Raw genomic sequence first — 21395 nt, forward strand, 5'->3', positions numbered from 1 at the left:
ATTTCTCTCCACTGAGCCTCAAACCTTAACATTTCTCTGATACACACTAAAAAATGCCTTTGAGCAATCAAGTGAAAACACGAAGGCCTGAACTTACTGAACAAGCTCAAAACAAAACGGAAAACCCAAGCTGGGGTCCCTGGGCTTCCGCATGATCTGCTGGGCGCCCCGGGAGCAACCCCCTTCCTGCTCTCACAGCCGCCGCCGGGTGGGGGAGGTGTCTGCGGCTGCAGGCCGAGGCCCCCCAACAGAGCCCGACCCCGAGACGGCCGCCATCAGCCGCGGCGCTGCCCTGCGCCCACCCACCTTGGCCTTATCGGCTTGCGACTTCAGCTCGGCCACCTGTCGCAGCAGGCTCCCGTTCTCTGCCTCCGCTGCCTGCAGCTTCTCCTCCGCCTGCTGCAGCAGCTTCTGCAGGGCCTGCGGCGCCTCCTCGTACTGCCCCTGGCTCTCCACGCTGGCCTTGGTGTGCTCGGCCTGCAGAGCCTGGCACTGGCTGCGGCTCACGTCCACCTTCTCCTCCTGCGGGGAGCCAGGGGCCACCGTCAGCAGCCGGCTCCCTGCCCGCTCCCAGCACACACGCACACACACGAGCACACACACACACAGACACAACGCAAACACACAAACATACACACCCGCACACACACGGCCCCTCTGCTCTGCTCACCAGCATGCACACAAAAAACACACATGCACACACACACGCGCGCACACACGGTCCCTCAGCTCGGCCGCTTTCGTTCAAGTTTTCCTGAAGACTACGAAGCGCTAGCCCCTTCCCCTGCAGCTCTTCGGCCAGGCTATCGGCCTACCAGAGTCACAAGGATGGAGTGAATGGACCAAGGAGACAAACAGGAATGGGAAGGGGAAAACAAAACAGAAAACATGTATGAGAAGCCCATGACCCAACACAACCCCGAAGAACAGAGGCGTGAGGTGCGTGTGATTGCCTGAAGCTCGTGAAGCCAAGGCCTTGGCGCCGGCAGTTCTGGTGATGTCTGTCTAGTGGTTATTGAAACAGCCCAAACAGAGGCGTTTTCTAGACCTAACTTTGGAGTGGCCAGAAAATAAGAAAGCCTTTGAGAAAGACTGACTTTCCAGGGGCGAGGAGACGGCACAAAGGGCTGGAGTATACACCAGGCCCGAGTTGGAACTGCAGCACCAATGGGGGAAGTAAGCAAGGGAGGAGGGAGGCTAAGCAAAGGAAAGAGGGAGGGAGGAAACAGGGAAGAAAGGGAAAGGGAGGGGAGGAAGGGAAGAAAAGGTTATCTTTTTTTATTCTCTTTTGTCCTTTTAGGTCACCCTAAGTGCTCAGGAATTTCTCCTTGGCAGTAACCCGGCCAGCTCACCGAGAGTATCTCGCCTGCACGGCAAAGCCTGCCAAGCTCCCCGTGACGTATTCGATATGACAAACACAGTAACAAGTGTCACAATGGAGACGCTACTGGGTCCGCTCGAGCTAATCGATAAACAACGGGAGGGTAGAGACAATGACAGTGACCCTATGGGATGATGGAGATCGAACCCACGTGGGCCGCGTGCAAGGCAAATGCCCTTCCCATTGTACTATCATACCGGCCCCCAAGATTTACTTTCTTGTAGTTTCTTTTCTGTGACTTTAAAAGTTTGAGGGGTTTCAATATGAAATTTAAAATGAAGACCCTCTAATCCACTAGACAGCAGTCACCAGAACTTGATGTTTGTTACATCTTGATGCGAACAAGTGGGTCAGCTATCCCCTGCTGTGTCCCAGGAATTGATTCCATTTGTTTCAGCCGGTATTTCTGGAATGCCAGACAAGGAGTCCTGAGTCCTGAAGGGAACTCCCAGGGATCTCTGGGCCCTTCTGTTATGTCTGTCAGTCCTGTCTACAAAGCCCACAGCCCTTCCATCTTGGCCAACAGAGAAGTTTCTCCAACAAAGTGCCCAGCGCGGGGGGCGCTGGGGGTGAGGGACCGTCCCTGCCACGACAATCCTATAGGAGGAAAAGGGCATTTCTCGAGGGTCCTTGGTGAGAACTGCAGCTTCCTCGGCTTGGCCCAGATCTCACTGTCTCTTCCTTCCCCAGGGTCAGGGCTACCATGAGAGTCCATGCCCGTGGCCAGCAGAGGGCCATGCGGGAAGGCGGACTTGGCCCAAGCACCCCTTAGAGGCTGAAAGGGATGAAATCTCTGCAGGGCTGGGTGGGGGCTTGTGCTGCAGGGAGGGAGGGGCTGGCAATGAGAAATACCAAGATGGGCCACGTTACCAGCCCTGAGGGAGCTCAGAGGCTCAGAGGCATCGAGCACTAGCTGGGAACTGAGGCACTCCGGGGAGAGGAGGGCAAAGCCCGTCACACGAGCAGGTGGTCAGCAAGGTCAGGGAAAAACCCTCGCGGCCTGACTCGAGTCCAAGTGTCTGGGCGAACTCGGCGAGTATGCAGCGGGCCCAAGGGGCGGGGGCAGAGTTTGCTCTGGGGGCTCCTATCTTGTTTTCTCACTGGCCTCGTGAAGAATTCTCTGTTTCAGAAAGACCCCAGACGGGCCCGATTAGCCGGGGCCAAGGCTAGTACGGCATCCAGGTGCTGGGAATCAATGACAGCCCCAGAATCGTGCCGACACCTTCTCAGTCCCCTCAGAGGGAACCGCACGGGACGTGACCGGGAGACCTGTCAGCACCAAGCCTGAACACGGCGAGCAGACTGACACACAGCATGCAGGGAGCGAGCGTGGAAGTGGGCGAGGGCGCCCGAGTACCAACCTGCAGCTCTCGTCCCGCTTTGCATTCTCTAACTCCTGAATCTGCCGCTCAGCCACCTGGAGCTGCTGCCTGAGCTTCTCCATTCCCAATTGACCTTCGGAACTGGCCTTCCAGAGCCCATCGAGCTGCAAGAGCTTCTGCTGGGTGGCCTCCAGCTGTGCCGTGGCATTGGCCAGGGCCTGGGCTTGCTGACTACACACGGCCCGCAACCCGTCCAGGTGCTTTACCTTCATCTCCGCCTCCTGCAGCTTGTTCAGGGCGTCCTCCATCTCCACCAGGTGCTGGTCCTCGATCTGCTCGAGCTTGGCCCGTGCGGCCTCCAGGCTGTTCTTCTGCTCCTGGGCCGTCCTGAACAGCCGCGACCTGAGCGTCTGCAGCTCGGAGGCGTGCGCTGCACGCTCAGCCGCCTGCTGGGCCTTCAGGCTCTCCACCTCCTGCTGGTACTCGAACTGTAGCCTCTCGATCTGCATCTTGAGCTCGGCCAGCTCGGCCGCCTCGGCGCCCACGCCCTGGCTCACGGATGCCTTCGGCTCGCCCATGGCCTGTTGGTGCGGGGCGGTGGCCGTCTCCAGCTTGGACTTCCTCAGCGCGATCACGTCCGCATTCTCCTTGTTGGCATGGTCCAGCTTGGTCCTCAGGCACTCGTTCTCCTTGGCGAGCTTCTCGGAGGCCGCCTGCAGGGACTTCACCTCCTTCTGGTGGGAAAACAAAATTTCCATGAACTTAAAACAGGAAGGAAAAGAAGCAGAAATAGAAATTTGTCTTTTCCAAACTGACTCTTTGCTTCTTCTTGTTTTAAGGAAAAGCTTCCCAAAAATGGGGTTCTAAAGGATTTGATTTGTGCTGCTCGACTGAAAATCAAAGCTGAGGCAAAGGCATAGACCCGACTGTCAGAACGAGAGAAAAACGCTCATCAAGAGCAGTCTCCAGCCCCAAGGAGCAGAGATGTGTCAGCCGGGCCCTGCCAGGTGCATGACCCCAGGTATCCCTGTCTGATTCGGAGTCTCCAGCAGAAGTGGTCCCGGCGGGGTCGGCCAGGCCGCCCCGCATCCTTGCCTGCAGCCTGCAAGCCTCCGGGACCTGCCCGGGCTTTACCTCCAGGTCGCCTTTGGTGATGGACTCCTCCTCGACTTGGAACTGGAGGTCTTCCACTTTCCTGTGGGGGAGAGGGAGACGTTGTGAGGGGCGTCACTGCTGCCCCCCATGAGGGCCACCATCTTGTAGATGCGCCTGACCCAGCCCCCGGCTCCACACACAGGAGGGCTGAGAGAGTCGGGGAGGGCCAGAGCGAGAGTACAGCAGGCAGGGCGTTTGTCTTGCACGTGGCCGACCCGGGTTCAATTCCCAGCATACCACTGTGGACCCCGGAGCAATGCCTGGAGTAATTCCTGAGTGCCGAGGCAGGAGTAACCCGTGAGCATCGCTGGGTTGACCCAAAAAGAAAAAAAAGAAAGTCAGCGAGTCCCCTCAGCTTCGAGCACTGGGTGGGACCCGCAGGCTACAGGAGGAAGCTAGGCCGAGCCAACGCCAGGTGCAGTGTCATATCAACCCTTTCTGCCTCGCAGCTAACAGAGGTGGTTAAAAACTGACCCGCGGCGCCTGCCAGTCCCTCCCAGCCAGCGCCTGTCTCCACATTGGGACAACAACTGAGCCCCTGGGGGAGAAGCAGTCAATGACTCGGGGGCGGGGGGCGGGGGGCGGGGGAGAGGGGCTCCCAGTGACTGTCGAGTCAGCATGTGGAGCTGAGGGGCTGAGCCAGGCACTGGCAGTGCCCCTGGGCACCACACTGCCGGGAGCCCATCTGAAAAGGCGGTCTCGGCCAGCACCCCGTGTCCATCTGTCTGCAGCCAGGCCTCAGCCCCGCGTCCGTCTGTCTGCAGCCTGGCCTGAGCCCCATGTCTGTCTGTCTGCACCCCGGCCTGAGCACCACGTCCGTCTGTCTGCAGCCTAGCCTGAGCCCTGTCTGTCTGCTGTCGTGCCCCATGAGTACTGTGGGTTTCCTCCCGCCTGGGACTTAACCACAGGGACTCCCACAGGGCCCCACTGGGTTAGGACAGTTCCTTGCCACCCAGCACAGGCCTCCTGAATACCAGGCCAGGTGGACACAGCAGGGAGGGCCGGGGGTGGCTTGTCTCCACTAAGCTCCCCCCCCCAGCCCTCCCGCTGAGGCCGCGCTCAGGACTGGGCACCCATTGGTTTCTGGTTCTCACAGCCCTGGAAGGCCAGGAGTGCCCCACCCGAGGGAGCCCCAAGCTCCGGGCACGGCCTCACTTCTTCTCCTCCTCCAGCTGGTTCAGCAGCTCCACCTTCTCCCAGTCGGTCGCTTCCAGCATGGCCCGCAGCTCGTCGTTCTTGGCCTCCAGCTCCAGGACGTGCTGTAGAGGCAACGGCGCGTGAGTGGCCTCGCCCGCCCCCAACAGCCCTCTGTGGGCTGGCATCGCCACCTGTCACCACGGCAAGCTGAATGCATCTCCCACCTAAGCTACGGCAGTTCTGGAAGGCCAGAGGGGAACCACACCATGAAAGCACCGGCGCGGACAACTCGGCACTCCCTAAACCCCCACAGGGCGAGCAGAAGGCGCATGCGATCAAACCACGCGCCGGACGCCACCGCAACGACGGCAGACGGGGACCCACGGCCTCTGCCTGCACCGCCTGCACCAAACTCGTGCCCAGCCTCTACCGCAGGCGTCTCTCGGCCCCGGCACTGCCGTCTGCACAGACGTCACCTGGTCGTGCCCGTTCCGGCCAGGGCCAGCTCCTGCTCTATCTCCCCCATGTGGCTCGTGGCCTTGGCCACCTCCGCCCGCTCTAGGTCCCGCTCGGCCAGCAGCTTCTCAATGTGCTGCTGCTTCTCCTTCAGCGCCTCCTGGAGGGCGGTGGTGCCAGAGATCTTGTGGGCGTAGCGGGAGGAGGTTTCTGGCAACTGCAAAGGAAAAAGAGACGTGAAGGGGATGGGGCCAGCCGACACGGGCATGCTCGCGGTGATCCTCGGTAAAGCACATGGAGCAGTGCTGCATCCTTGCATATGGGCCAGCGACTCTCAGCAGAAACGTCATGAAACCTTCCCGAAGATCCTTGGACGGGACCTGGGCTCCACTGACCTCGGGCCTCGTGGGAATCCAGAGACTCTTCTGCAGAGCCGGAGGCAGCCCCCTCCACAGCCCGCTCTGGCCTGAGCTTCCTTAAGGATGAGGCCTTGGCTTGAGCTTGAGGCCAGCTCCAGCATCTTCAGCCTTGCAGGTCCGTCAGGGTCTCCCTGGGCAGCCTGTCCCTTCTCTCTTCCTCTTCCTTCCAGCTCACCTCGCTCTCCCGGGCACCCGCCCCATGCCTGAATAGCAGTAACCAGAGACTCTTGTCTCTGGGAATGGCCCCGTGCCCCCGGGGGTCACTGGGTGTGACCCTATAAAAGACACCTGTGCCATCTGCTTTCGAAAATGGGAGATGAGAGGCTAGAATGATAAAGTTGCGGGAAAGGCGCTGGCCTTGCACGCCGCTGACCCGAGCTGGATAACAGGTACCCACCCCATAGGGTCCCGAGCCCACCAGGAGTGACTCCTGAGTGCAGAGTCCAGAGTAAGTCCTGAGTATTGCTGGGGCATGGCCAAAGTCCAGGGAAAAAAAAGGAAAAAGTGGTTCGAATGTGTGAGGGCTCACGCCCAGCGAGCAGGACAGCAAGGGCAGCTCAGGGAAAGACCAAGCACAAAGGGAAGGAGAGAAGAGGCAAAGACAGTGAGGAGGGGAGGGGAGTGGGCTGAAGCTCTGCGGGGACCGGGGGTCCTGTCCGTTCTATCCTGGGCTCGTGGTCGCTCATGGTCGCTCTGCAGACCCAGATCCCTCTCTGCACAACGGCCCCTGCAGGAGGGGACAAGGCGGGACCTGATCTTCATTCTTCGGGCACATGGTGGCGGGGGCTGCAGCGGCGATGGCCAGGACTTCCGCTCCTTCTGCCCGGCCATCCCTGTTCCATCGCCCTGCTGCGGTCCAGCCGCAGGTTCTCTTGCCGCTTCCCCGCATCATCTGAGCTGCTGCCAAACGCCTCCTGACCGACGGGCCCAGCAGGGCCCAGGCTGTCCACTGCTGCTTTGCCTGCTGGGAGCTCTCGAGCCACCTGGTTCTGTCCGGAGAGCGGGATCATCCTTGCCTGTGCGTAAGGACCTGGCCGTGATTTCCCGATACACTTCAAGTATATCTGGTCCGATTAAATGCCCTCCCCAGGGCCAAAGAGTCTGTTGGGGGGGTGGGGGAAGGTGCTTGCAGAGGTTCAAGATCCAGCACCATCAGGAGTGACCTCACCCCCCAAGCAGAGAGCCAGGAATAAGCCCTGAGCACCCCTGGGTGTGGCCCCAAAACCAAATAATAACTAAAATTTCTAGGAGCACACGAGCTCTCGGGCCAGCCATGTGCAGTGCTCCCGGGAACTGCAGTCAACTCGGATTTCAAGGGGTGGCTGGGAAGAGCTTGCCAGCCTTGGGGGTCTAACACCAAGACCCGGGCTCAACCCCCCCTCCACCGGGAGCAGCCCCCAAGCACCACGCCTGGAGTCCCTGAGCACTGCCAGGTGAACCCCAAAGAGCAAAAATAAAAACTAAGAAAGGCGGGTGGCGGTGTTCCCTGAGCCTCCTGGCCTGAGCGGGTGGGCCAGGCCAGACGCACACGCTTCCTGGGCCCGAGACAGCTCCCTGAGGAAACCAGCACAGGAGCGATGGGCTTCTTTCAGCCAACTATGGAGACGAGACTGTGAGGTTCAGGCGCCGGAGCAGGGAGAAAGCAGCACCCCTAGCATGGGGGGAGGCGCGTGCTGAGGGGCTGGGCAAGGTCGGGGCCAAGAGCTGAACTCAGGATGCTGATGCCAAAGCCTCTGCCCTGCGCGTGGTTTGTGAGGCCCCAGGCTCCATCCCAGCAAGGCCAGGCCTTCTGTGGGAGCCTGGTACCTCAGAAGAGCAACTCAGCCAACAGATGAACAGGGAGGCCTCCACAGGGCACGCACGGACCCGTGTGCATGTATGTATGCATGCATGTATGTTCTGGTGGGCATATCTACACGCACCTGTGTGCATGCGCACGTTGTGTTTATGCATGTATGTGCCTGTGTGTGTATACCCATAAGCCTGTGTATATACGGTATGCACTACGTGTACATGTATGAGTGACTGTGTGTATGAACGCTTGTGTGTGCACTTATGGAATTATGTTGTCGAGGTATACTTCCGTGAAGCCACACAGAATCTTTCTATATTCCTGTCATAGACGCTAACGGTGATGTTCAGTTTAGGAGTGAGCTCCACCCTGCATAAAGATATGCAAGGCAGGGGCCAAAGAGCTGGAGAGCGAAGCCCCAGTGCTGCCCAGGCTCAATCCCGGAGGCCCGCCAGGAATAATCCCGAGCACAGAGGTGGGAGAAAGCCCTGAGCTCTGCCAAGTGTGACCCCAAAACAGAACCAAACAAGATAGCGGGGGGAGGCTGGAGATACGTCTCAGGCGTAGGGCTCTTGCTTGGAGGTGGGAGGCCCCAGCACAACCCCAGCACTGCAAACGGCCCCTCGAAGCACTATAGGGTGTGGTCCACAGTCAAGCAGAAAAACAAAACCAAATTCCACAAATGGGCTGGCTCGCGAGGGAAGGAGAGGGGCTTCTGAGTCTGCTCCCCTCCTAAATGGTGAGGCAAGGGAAGGAGGAGTCGGACGTGAGGATGCAGGTGGGGCAGGGAAACCTGGTGGTGGTCGAGCAAGACAGGACTGGCCCCAGGCCTGTGCCCACGGCGTGTGGCCTCCTGGCTCCCGTTCCCGTGTCATCTGTTTTGTATCTTCTGTTGCACACACACTCACTCCCTGCTCTTCCGCATCGAGGGTCAATGCACGGAGCAGAGGCAGCGGCAGGAAGCGCAGCCCCCAGCAAATTCAGCCCCCCCGGGACACACTCTCCATCGTGGGCCCGTTTCCCTGTGGACAATATCTCAGGGCACCCTTGCATATTCAGACACACTTTAGTGTTTATGACTCAGATAGACATGAGGGGAGAAGCCACGAGGCCCCAGCTTTGAATTGAGGCACCGCAATGGACAGAAGTCGAGGCCACTCTGCATGTGGACAGCGGTGCAGAGGGACAGGAGGGAGCAGGGAGAGACGGAGAGAGCAAAGAAGCAAGATGAAGGGCCAAGCGTTCCCCAGAGTCTCTGGGCCCTGCTCTGACCCTCAGGCACCCCCTTCAGCTACCCCACTTCATCCCTAAGGTGGCCTGAGGCCAGAGAGGAGCCCTGAGCACCCCAGGAAAGGCCCATCCCTGCTCCTGTCACCGGTGGTGGCTGGGAAGCCACTCGCCTGCCACCCGAGGCTGCTCAGCCCACGTGCTCCTGCTCCGCCTCTTGCCCCTGGGGCTGTGGGAGTCTGTGGGGGCCCGAGCACCCCGCAGTGGTGGGGGGCTTCTTACTAGTCCGTGCGGCCGGGCCTGCTGCTCACGGATGAGGCCCCGGAGCTGACGGAGCTGAGCGAGGAGGCCGAAGGGCTGCGCTTCAGGCTGGCGGGGGTGGTGGCCATCACACGCCTCACAGCGGCCACCTTGCCCTTGGCCGGCGTCGTGGACGGGAAGCCGATCTTGGTGACTTTGTGAATGGGAGCAAACAAGCCATACTTGGGCTGACACTGGAAGTACCTGCGGACAACGAGGAGGGGGGGACAAAAACACCTTCGGCAAGAGACCAAGAGACACAAGCGCCGACCCAGAAGTCCACTGAGTCCCACAGTCTCACACCCCCACAAACGAACACGCTCCCACAGCCCCACATGCCCACACACTCACACCCCGACAAACACACTCACACACGCACCCCAAACAACACTCCCACACTCTCACACTCCCACCCCAACAAACACACTCACACTCACACCGCAACAAACACACTCACACTCACTCCCCAACAAACATCATACCCTCCACCAGCCCACACTCACACACACTCACAACCCAACAAACACACACACACCCCAACCAACACTCCCACACATAAACACCACAACCAACACACACTTACACTCACACCCCAACCAACACTCCCACACTTCCACACTCTCACAGCCCAACAAACACACTCACACCCCAACCAACACTCCCATACTCTCACACTCCCACCCCATCAAACACACACACTCACACCCCAAAAGACACTCCCACATGTCCACAGCCCCACACTCACACACACTCACTCCCCAGAAACACACATACTCACACCCAAACCAACACACACTCACACTCACACCGCACCGACACTCCCACACCCACACACACTCACACCCCAACCAACACTCCCACACACCCACAGCCCCACAGTAACACACATGCACACCCCAATCAACACTTGCACGCTCTCAAACCAACACTGACACGCTCTCACTCCCCCACAAACACGCTCACACCCCCACAAACACTCTCATGCCCACGCCCCCACCAACACTCTCACAGCACCACACTCACACGCTCACATACACACTCCCTCATACATTGACACCCACACTCTCTCGCACGCCGCCCACCCCCACCACGCAAACCAAGGGCGATTCCAAGCAGCCTCCCTGGCATCTGAAGGGCGACAGCAGGCCCGGGGGGTTCCTGCGGCCCGAGCACAGCTGCATGTGGGGGCCCCAGGCTATCCCCACATCCCTGCAGGGTCCCCGAGTGCCAACGGAAGTGGCCCCGCCTAAGAACCAAGTGAAGTGGCCTGCAGTCCCCTCAGCGCCTCCCGGGCACCCTGCATGGCCCCAGGCTGTCTGGGAGGGCAGGGGGACCCACCTCGTTCCGGCCACGGCACCATCGTTCTTGCCCAGTGGCTTGTCCAGCTCTACGCCGCACCAATCCCCCTTGGCGAAGTCCGTCTCCCCGAGGAAGCGCACCACACTGGCCTCCATGCCTCCCACCTGCCGGAGGGATGGAGGGACGTGGGTCAGGCACCCTGGACTGCGCACAGCGCCCCCACCCCCGCAAACGAACATTCTGGCTTCAGAGTCGGGATTTCCTGAAGAAACCCCAAAGGTCAAGGTGCCATTTCCCCCCGCAACCCCTACAGGGTGAGCAGACACTGCTGCTCAGTGTCCAGGCAAGGCAGCGGCATTCACACCCACTCGCTGTCACCGGTGGCCTGGCTGACCACACCCCCGGGAATCTCTGACCCAGGCCAGCCACCTGGTGTGGCGAGGGGGTCGCTGCCCCGTGGGTGTGGGAGCGGAGCAGTGGCAACCCCACCGCTGGAGAACAATTAAGCCAGAAACCAGCTAAAGGAAAGTGACTATGCTCGTATCTTAGCAGAGTTCGATTTTCCAGTTCTCCTTCACTATGCCTTGGCTTGACGCTTGGCTCCCGGGACACAGAGCAAAACAGAATCAAAGCGCTGGACAGTGCCCTTCCAGGGGGAAGGGCACTGGCTTTGTGTGCGACCACCCTGTGACGCCCCAAACAAAAACATAGAAAACCAGAGAAATAGAACCGATATCCAACTTTGTTCATTGGTTTGTTTTTGAGTCACAGTCAGAGTGCTCAGGGCTTACTCTTGGCTTGGTGCTCAGGGATCCCTCCGGGATGTGCTTGGGGGACTGTACATGGGACCAAGACTTAAACCCCGGGTCAGAGGCATGCCAAGCATGACCCCTCCCCACGGCATGACCCCTCCACCCTGTTTTGGCTAAACTGGTAAAACTGGCAGCATCCCCGCACGCATCCATCACGCTGGAAACTGCAGGACCAGGCGTCCCGGCTGCTCGTGCTTCCACCCAAACCATGAGTCTGGAGGAACTGATGGACCAGACAGGCGAATGGACAGCCACCCGCGACCGCTGCCCTCGGCACTCACCAGCACCTGGTCCCCGAGCTTCAGCTCCCGCTCCCCTTTCTTGAGGGAGCCGGTCTCAGAGAGGTTGGAGATGGACTCTCTGGCCGTCCTGGTCAGGCTGCTGATGTGAGGGGTGGCCGGTGACTCCTTCGCAGGGGACTGGGGCACCTTCGCGGTGCCGGCAAGGGGCCGGGGAGGCCGACAGGGGCGGTGTGGCCCAGGCGGCAGGCGCTGGCTGCCGGCAGTTGGTCTCATCGTCGGCCTGCAAGCTCCTACTCAGCTTGGACGGCCGGGTGAAGATGCCCTTCAGCGGCTCGCACTGGAAGTAGCGCACATCCGCCACCGAGCCGTCGTTCTTGCCGATGGGCTCGTCCAAGACAATCCCGGCCCACTGACCAGGGGCAAACTGGGTCTCCCCGAGGAACTGGATGAATCCAGGCTTGTTCCCGTTCACCCAGACTCGTTCCCCGACCTGGAAGTCGCCCACAAACTCCTCCTGCATCTCCGAGGATGGGGCGATGGGGGTTTTCTCCCCAGGCATGGTCTTCTCAACGGGAGCAGCAGCTGGAACAGCAGAAAGGGTCAGAAGGGACAGGAAGGGCCTGTGCAGGTCCAGTTAAAGTGTGGTTGGGGGGAGGGAAACCCAGCAGTGCTCGGGATTACTCCCAGCCAATGACGGGGGCTGCTTGTGGCAAAGCCTGGCTGGGCCTGCCGTGAAGCGGACATGCTCACCTACCGCAGCATCCCAGGCCACAGTCATACTTTGGGCAGCTCAGGGGAAATCTTTGGATACACCCCCTGATACTACGGACCAAGCTAGGTGAAAGCTCGAACCCAGTGTCTTATTTCTGCTGTGTCCACTGGCCCATCTTCTTTTTATTTTTTGGGGGGAGCACCCCAGCCAGTGCTCAGGACCTATTTCTGGTTCTCCGTTCAGTGTTACTCATGGTGAGGTTGAGGGTGGAGAGTCACATGGGGTGCCAGTTGCCCTCCCCACTGTACTGTGGCTTTGGCCGGCAATGAGGCCCTCTAGTCCAGGTGAGTCCACCTCCCTAAGCCTGTCCCCAAGCCTGGGCAAGGGAGCTACCAGTTAGAAGGGAGCGTGTTGGTCGCCTCAGCTGTCACCAGTTGCCGTGACACTAAACTCACAGAACGTGACACTCGTGTGTGAGAGCTGTCCCCAGAACCATGGACTTGTCTACAGCTCAGGGAGCCCTTCCCGGGCGAAGACTCGGGATGGGGTTCCCGGGTGGGAATGAGTCTCCGTTGGCCTGGACTGAGCGCACTTACCGGCCGAGGGTGCCTTCAGGGCCCAGCTCCCATGCTTGAGGATCTTGGTGGGGGACTTCAGCCCGCTGGGCCTCAGCAGACTCATGGTCAGGCGGTCAGACGCTGCCGCGGCCACTACCAGGCCCCGACCATCGAGCCCACTGTGGGGCCTTCTGAGGCACACTCGTTCTCAGGACTAAATCTCTGAAGAGCAGAGGAGAGAGTCTGTCTCAGGGGAGCGACCACAGCAGCTTCCGGAGCCCAGAGAGCTGCCAGTCTGGCACTCGCCACCCCGAGTGCGACCCCCAGTCTCCCGCACAGCCCCCTGAGCCCACCAAGTGTCATTCCTGCGCAAAAACTCAACCCAAAACAGACAAACAAACAACTGCCGATTCAGGGCCAGAGAGCAGAGGGGACAGGTACTTGCCCTGCGGGCAGCTGACCATCACGCCCTTCCTGCCATCACTCCCACCACCAAACACATTCAGGAGCCAGAAATCATCCCTGAGCACCGCGAGTGTCACTGACCACCTCCCCGTCCAGACACTGACGAGCCGGCAGGCGACTCAGCAGTGATGGCTGGTCTTGTGTGTGCGTGTGTGCGTATGTGTATGTGCGAGAGGCCCGGGGTTACACGTAGAAGCTAAGGCAAGCAACAGGCACACTTTTTTCTATGGGCTGAGAACTGCCAGGGAAAAGGGCCCAGCAAGACTGCGCCATGGGGGGCTGGAGAGCGATAGAACAGTGGGAAGGGCATTTGCCTTGCACGCGGCCGACCCAGGTTCGATTCCCAGCATCCCATATGGTCCTCTAAGCACTGCCAGGAGTGATTCCCGAGTGCAGACCAAGGAGTAAACCCTGTGCATCACCAGGTGTGACCCAAAAAGAAAAAAAAATTGCGCCAAAGGGGAGCGAAGGAGTTTTCGGCGTTTCCTACGTTCCTTGTGATGCTGCCCAAGTTGGATAACCACAAGGCAGTATTAACTCCATTTCTTAACCCACAGGACTGAGGCAGACAGGTAGATGGGGGAAGCGTCCCCATGGCAATGGAACTCCGAGGAAGTCAACAAAAGCTTCATGGCCACCAAAAGACCACCTGAGGGCACGGAACCCAAAGTCTGGTCAAAATTAACCCACATTAGGAGGCTCAGATCAGGCTGGACCCCCCGAGGGAATAGGAACAAAGCCCAGGAAAGGAATTTCTAAGAGGACCATGGACCACTCAACTCTACCCCCTTGGCAACCACCCTAGCAACAGACTCTAGGTAGCTAGAAACTCCCACCAGGGGCAGCCTGGGGAAATCCCTAGATTAGCCACCTTGAACCAAGGGAGGGCGCTCATGTGTGCCCGAGCCCAGGTACTGCTCTTGCCTATGAGGTCGGTCATGTGATGGGCTTCTCCCCTCCTGAGGTGTGGACTTTCAGACCGAATGCAACCTAGCAACATAACATGTTCAGTGGCTTTCTGCACCTCTGGAGAAGCTGCACTCTCTCTCGAGCGTGTTACTCCCTCCCTCCTTCCCCTTCCTAAAGGCCTCCAAATAAAATGTTTCTGCTTCATGCTCATCTCCTGAAATGCTTTTCTGCGAGGAGGACAAAGGCCCGGGGGCCTGAGGAGGTCGAGGATCGACTCCCTTTCCCTGAAAAGGGCAACCCCTCACTCTGGCCCAAGACCCCGGGAAGGCCTAGTGGGCGTCATGGGGCTGGCGGGGCTCATCGCACTCAGCAGTGCCAGCGCTCCAGCCAGTCCCGGGGGAGTGATATCTTCTCCTCTGCTTCTCATCAGCCCCCAATGAGGGCCCACTGACTTCAGAGTTTTTCCATATTTCAATAGAGAAGTCCACAAGGGGCAGAGAGGCAGGACAGTGGGGAGGGCACTTGCCTTATATCCAGTTGTCCTGGGCTCGATCTCCGTCAGCACAGGGACTTTAGCCGGCCAGGGTCACCCCTGGGCACAGCCAGGTATGGCCACCCCACCCCACCCCGCCCCCACCACCCAAATATATATATATATATATATATATATATATATATAACTAGTAAAAAAACTTAAACTAACTAAAGATTAAAAACTATCATACACTAAAGAACTGTTAGAGAAAAAAGCCGCGCGCACACGGGCAGAAAGCCCAGAGACTCAGATTCACCTGTGTCACACTGCACTCGCAGCTTCAGTACTGAGCTCTGCCAAACAGGCTCGTGCCAGTCTCGTGGAGAGACTGAAAATGGCAGTTGGAGTCTAGAATGTTCTGAGGTAGAACTAGAATTCAGCAAGGAGGAGGGCATCATGGGCCATTCTTAAAGGGGCAGGCGCCACCCTTCGTGATGTCAGTGTCTGGCTGAGGCTCCGGAGGGCTGCCCTTGCAGACGTCAGCACTACATGGCCAACGAGCCTCTGGTCCCTGCGGGGCCCAGTTCTGGATCCCCGGGCCCTGTGAAAGTGGTTTCAGAAAACTTTTGACAAATGTTTGTCAGTTACAGATCTCCAACTGAGGTCATTCAGCATCCCCCGAGTGGGACCTGGACCCAGTGACCCTGCCCAGGGCCCTCCTCAGGAGCCGGGCCAGGAAATCTGTGAGCCGGGGGGGGGGGGAAGCGGGGGGCCAGAGCGACAGGGCAAAGGCCCTGAGCTCGACCCTGACAGCCCTGCTCTCTGTGACCCCAGTGCTGTGAGCAACACCGGCCGCACCGTGGCCAGGGAGTAGCCCATCCCACTAAGGCCGGAGAGCTGTACAGAGGAGTATGGCCTGGCCTGCTCCGGATGGGAGCACAAGCTGAATGAGTGCGGGTCCCCTCGAGGATGAGTGAGCGGGAACTGGGGAGTGGGGGGGAGGTGGGGAGGGCGGAGTGACCTAACCTGGGGGCTGAGGACGGGACACCTGATGGTGCTCAGGGCTGACTCTGATCCAGTCATGGGAGCTCATCCTGGCAGGACCTGGGTGGGAAGGGACGTACAGGGTGGGGTGGGGTCAACCACAGGCAAGGCAGGCTCTTTGGCCATGGGCTGCCCTTCCGGGCAAGGATACCTATTTTCTTTCTTTCCTTTTGTTTTTTGGGACACTCGGCAGTGCTCAGGGTTACTCCTGGGTCTGCACTCGGGAATCACTCCTGGCGGTGCTCAGGGGACCTATGGGGTCAGCCATGCACCAGGCAAGCGCCAAGTCTTCATGTCAAGGTGCCCACGAAACACAAGTGCAACAAGGGACTCTGCAGAGAACATCAGGGCCAGCAAACGCTACTTGGAAATCAATCAATTCTGAAAATAACACAAAAAGATGCAAAAGGAGGGTCTGGAGTGAGAGCACAGTGGGGAGGGGTTTGCCTTGCTCACGGCTGACCAAGATTTGATCACCAGTCCTGAGCACTGCCAGGAGTAATTCCTGAGTGCCACGTCCGGCGCTGCGGGGCAGAGCCAGGGGAGGGCCGTCAGGGTGAAATCAGCACTCGAGTCACACAGGGTTCGTCATTTAGGAGATGGCATGAATGCCTGCGTTTATTCAGAGCATAAGTACAGACTTAAGTATGTTTCCACAGCCCACCCAATAGAAGGAAAGGGGATGGGACGTGGGAAAGTGGATGGGACAATGAGCAGAGCCATGCACTGTTGGTCAGCCACCTGGTGACCCTTTCGGCATAATGCTATTGGTCAGAACGACCTGCTTTGATATAGCTTTGACATAACTGCAAAGATTGTGCTGTTCCTCATACACCATTTACAAATCATTTACGAGGGTGCATTTTCCCCAAACTGAAACCTCCTGTACTGGGAAGTTGCCCAGCTTTGAGCAGGACAAAGGGGGAATGAAAAATCAAGCATTCTTTTACTTGGTCAGTAGGCAACACTGAGCATCACTGAGTGTGACCCAAAAAGCCAAAAAAAAAAAAAAAGAGAAAAAAACAGCGCAAAAGAAAATGTGTTTGAGCCTCACTGTCTCCCTGAGACTTGAGCACTCAATGCTGTGTGTGAGCCTAGTAGAGTCTCCGGCCTGAACAAGCCCCCACCCCCCCACCCCCATGCTCCTGTGTTTGGACCCTGACCCTAAATCCTGTGATGGGACCACCTGTGTCCATGACAAAGACGCTAGCAGGCTCATGCCCTGGAACGTCCCTACTTCACACAGGCGTGGCACACGGGTCCTGGCCTGCTAGCGGCCGGCAGTGATTCGGCAGGAAGCAGAAGTGTGAGCCTGAACGTGGGTCAAGTCCGTTCCTTCAGCTTGGAGGGGAGGAATGTACAAGAGGGGGTTTTGAGCACTGCCTCACAAGCAGGAGGTCCTGAATCCAAGCCCCCGGGGTCAACCGTGCACCTGGCACAAAGCCGGCACAAACCCGGCAGCTCTGCTGTCCCAGCACCACGCAGGAAGGGGGGTGACCCCAGGGGGAGGGCCACCGAGAGAGGAGGGGGACACCACAGAAAGGAGGAGTGAACACAGGGCAGGAGTTGAGGGCTGCAGGGCCGGGAGCACCGGGAAGAGAGCAGCCCTGGGGAGCAGGAGGACACGCAGGCGCCCAAGTCACTGGCCACTCGAGGCAGTCGCACAAGCCGTGTGCAGACCCACGAGGCTGACAGGACGCCAGGGACGGGGAAACCCCAGCAAGGATTTTTCTTTAAGTTTTGGGCCTTGGGGCCAGAAGTCTAGTACAGCGGGGAGGGCATTTGCCTTGCACACAACTGACCCGGGTTCAATCCCGGCATCCCATAGGGACCCCCGAGCACCTCCAGGAGTAAGTCCTGAGTGCAGAGCCAAGAGTGACCCCGGAGCACGTCCAGGTGTGACCCAAAAACAAAACTACAGCAGAGCAAGCCGAAGGGCACGGAAGCTCTGAGCCACGGAAACACCGAGGTTGGTGCCCACTCGCCCCCGCCCCCCGCCAGGTCAGGCCTGCCTGCGATCAAGGTGCCCGAGTGTCTCCAGACAGGATCTGCCTCAGCGGCTCGGTGCGTCATCTCAGCCTATCACCCAACTCGACTGGGATTGACTCTGGTTATCTCCTTGTCTGGTTATCTTGGGCATCTCAGGGGCCAGCCGCCAATCTCCGTCCTCCCACCTGGCCAGGGCGGGATCAGGTGTCAGCAGCTGGGCCCTGAACAACCCACCTGCCCGTCCAAACACAACGCGAGCCCAAAGGCCAGGCTCGCCCCCAACTCGTAGGACACGACCAAGCTAGGGGCCCCGTAGAGCACTGGGCCCGAGGATGGGTCCCAGAGATCCCCAAATCTCCCTTGATCGACGGCCTGGCCCAGCAATCTGCATCAACCACCGGGCCCAAGCTCTTTGCTTTCCTTCTGCTTGCTGAGCGAAACTTGGAGGGGAGGAACTCCAAACTTTTCTTTTTTTTTTTGCTTTTTGGGTCACACCTGGCGATGCACAAGGGTTATTCCTGGCTCTGCACTCACAGGGGTTACTCCTGGCTCTGCACTCAGGAGTTACTCCTAGCATTGCTCAGGGGAACTTATGGATGTTGGGACTCGAACCCGGGTTGCCCACGTGAAAGGCAAACGCCCTACCCGCTGTGCTATCTCTCCAGCCCCGGAACTCCGAACCTTATATAGAAAACAATGTATTTCACAATGCCATTTCAGCCATTCTGATTGTTGGGGGGTAAATTCTAAGCAATCATGCTGCATCTTTTGTCGAAATAATGAATGTAATCAATGTAGAGAAGAGTTAGTTAGAAATCATTTGCCTCATAGGCATTGGGTGGGTGGGAGGTGGGGTATATTGGGGTTCTTGGTGGTGAAAAATGAGTACTGGTGAAGGGTGAAGAAGACGGTGTTTGATCATTGTATGACCGAGACTTAAATCTGAAAGCTTTGTAACTTTTCCCACAGTGATTCAATAAATAAATATAAGAAGAAAAAAGAAAGAGAGAAAGAAAGAAAGAAAGAAAGAAAGAAAGAAAGAAAGAAAATTATGGAAAAAAATGTAAGGTGGAGTTCATGCCCAATTCAATCAGCTAATCAGTGGCTGAATAAATAGCAGTACTCCTACATAAAAACACAAACCATGAAACAAAAATCACTGTACCTGTGAGGCGAGTGCATCAGCAGCCTGATGGCGCCTCCACACTTCCAGATACCCCAAAATTGCTGTTGTGCCTTTGGCCAGACTCCAAAAACTTGGGGCAAAGGTTACCAAGAAAGTAAATGGCCAAAAGTTAGGTATGTGGGAAACACACCCACAAATCACCTCCGGCTCAGCTAGATCATTGGAGGCATGGCCTCTCTGGGTCCTGATTGAACTGCTTAATGACCATGATCCCAGAGACTCAGAAAAAACCTCGAAACCCAGTGGCTTTTGGCAGAAATGCGTCTGGTCCCTGCAGAGCTGGGCCCACAGTTTCATGCCTTGGCCTGTTCCCTCTGGTGGCCCGGTGGCCGCCATCCTCCAGAGGCCACTGGACAGTCAGGCTTGGGACCTCAGTAACAAAACTTGTTGGGCCTCACAGGATGGGGGTGGAGCCAGTCCTGTCCTCCCCGTCCCCAAGAGACCCCAAGCCATTGCCCACGAACGGCCTTTCTGGCTCCTGATCAAGCTGCTTAACGACCATGATCCCAGAGACTCAGGAGCAATTCTCGGGAACCCAACAGGTTTTGACAGAAATCCCTCCAGATTTAAGTGTTCAAATGTCAGAATTTCAAAATCGTGCGGCCAGTACTGCAGCCACGAAACATCATATGTTATTCATAACCAGCAATAGAAAACAAATTGTCTACTGTTGCCCTTTCAGCAGATCTGAGTGTTGGGGCAAAATCTCAAATAATAATCGTGGGTCTGGTGTCAAAATATTGAATGTGATCAAAGTAGAGAGAGAGTAATGTGGAAATCATCTGCCCCACTGGTAGGGGGAGGGTGTGGGATGGGGATATACTGGGGTTGTTGGGGGTGGAGAATGGGCACTGGTGAAGGTACGGGTGTTTCATTGTATGACCGAGACTTAGACCTGAAAGCTTTGTAACTGCTCTCACGGTGATTCAATAAATAAAATCATAAAAAGTGAAAAGAAAAGTAAGGTGGAGTTCATGCACAGTTCAATCAGCTAATCAGTGGCTGGATAAATAGCAGTACTCCTACATAAAAGAGAGAGAGAGAGAGAGAGAGAGAGAGAGAGAGAGAGAGAGAGAGAGAGATGCAGAAAAATGGGGCAAATCTGTACCCCAAGCACACTTCTCCCCAAACGATCCGTTTTCCCCCACCCGAGATAAAGCCGACACGCTATGGGTCACATCCTCCTGCCACTGACCCCCAAAACCCGATGCTCCCTCCTCCCACCCTAGGGACTGATGGCACAAACTCCATCTTTGTGTCACGCCATACATGACACATTTGTCACTAGCACCTGATGACTCATTTCAGAACCTCAACAGAAGCCACAAAGATGGGGAGCACTGCTCAGGGAGCACCATGCAGGGGCTTCTCAGACCTTCCCTCTACCTCTGTTCCCCGCCTGTTCTGGGGAAGATGTATAGACAAATGGCCGGGGGTTGAGAACAGAGGAACCAAGCTGGGAGGAAGCGGGTGCTTGTGTTTTGTTTTCTCTGGTGGCCTCTAACTACGGTTCCTCTTAAGAGACAAAGAAGGCCACAAATAAGCAAACACTCTGACCTCAGTTACCACCCAACTCTGATTGAACGCCAAGATCTGCTCTAAATGAACTTTGAAAGGGCAAGCTAAATATCTTTCAGGGAAGCAAATAACCTTAGGGGATTATCTGCTCTGGTACTAAAAATGGGGGGGAAAAAAGTCTGTTTTGTATCTCTTGAAAATGTCAGCTTGACTCAAAGGCAGTTCTATTTCTTCCCGCGGTACAAATGCTTCCTCCCAGCTAGAGCTTTGGCTCACGTCTGTCCAGCATTTTCTGGACAGGGAAACACCAGCCCTGGGAGCTGTGGCGTGAGGGGCAGCACCACACACCGTTCTATGAGGAAGTTACATAAATATCAGTCTTTCGTTCCAAACAAAATGTCAGGAGCTGCAGACACAGTTCAAGACTATATATAGCCTGAAGGCACAGGACATATGCAAACGGCACCTACTCAATGTCATCAGCCAGCCCAGTCACCCACCTCACGCTGGCATTCAACTTCAAAATATCCAGATAGAGGAAATTGTCACATGTAAGGGGGGAAAATCAGAGTTAGCAAGAGCTCGGAGAGAAGAGCAAGCCGGCAAACAGGACTGAGAGAAGGTGACCGGAGGTGAGACAGGTCTCTGGCCTAACCCAGGTCCTAGCCCCAGCTGCCCTGCAGAACCTGCCAGGGGCGACCTCACATGCCTCGGAAGACTCACGGGCACCCCACATGCTATAGAATCCCCCCAACGCCCACAGTCGCTCAGTTCTGACTCACACCCGCCCTTCCATGCAAAAGACCCGAAGGAACAAGAATCCCAGGCCGAAGCTTCTAGTATTGGGGCTAGAACGATAGTACAGCAGTGAGGGCATTTGCCTTGCATGCAGCCAACGTGGGTTCGAATCCCAGCACCCCACATGGTCCCCTGAGCACCGCCAGGAGTAAATCCTGAGTGCAGAGCCAGGAGTAACCCCTGTGCATCACCGGGTGAAA

The 21395-nt window shown here is 57.4% G+C and overlaps 1 pseudogene; it reads right to left on the reverse strand.

Moving 5' to 3' along the window:
- Positions 1-93: 93 nt before the first annotated feature.
- LOC130024564 (CAP-Gly domain-containing linker protein 1-like) lies at positions 94-12935 on the reverse strand (annotated as a pseudogene).
- Positions 12936-21395: the final 8460 nt, after the last annotated feature.

The sequence above is a fragment of the Sorex fumeus genome, unplaced genomic scaffold (genome assembly GCF_029834395.1).
Source record: "Sorex fumeus unplaced genomic scaffold, SorFum_2.1 ptg000029l, whole genome shotgun sequence".
Taxonomy (NCBI): Eukaryota; Metazoa; Chordata; class Mammalia; order Eulipotyphla; family Soricidae; genus Sorex; species Sorex fumeus.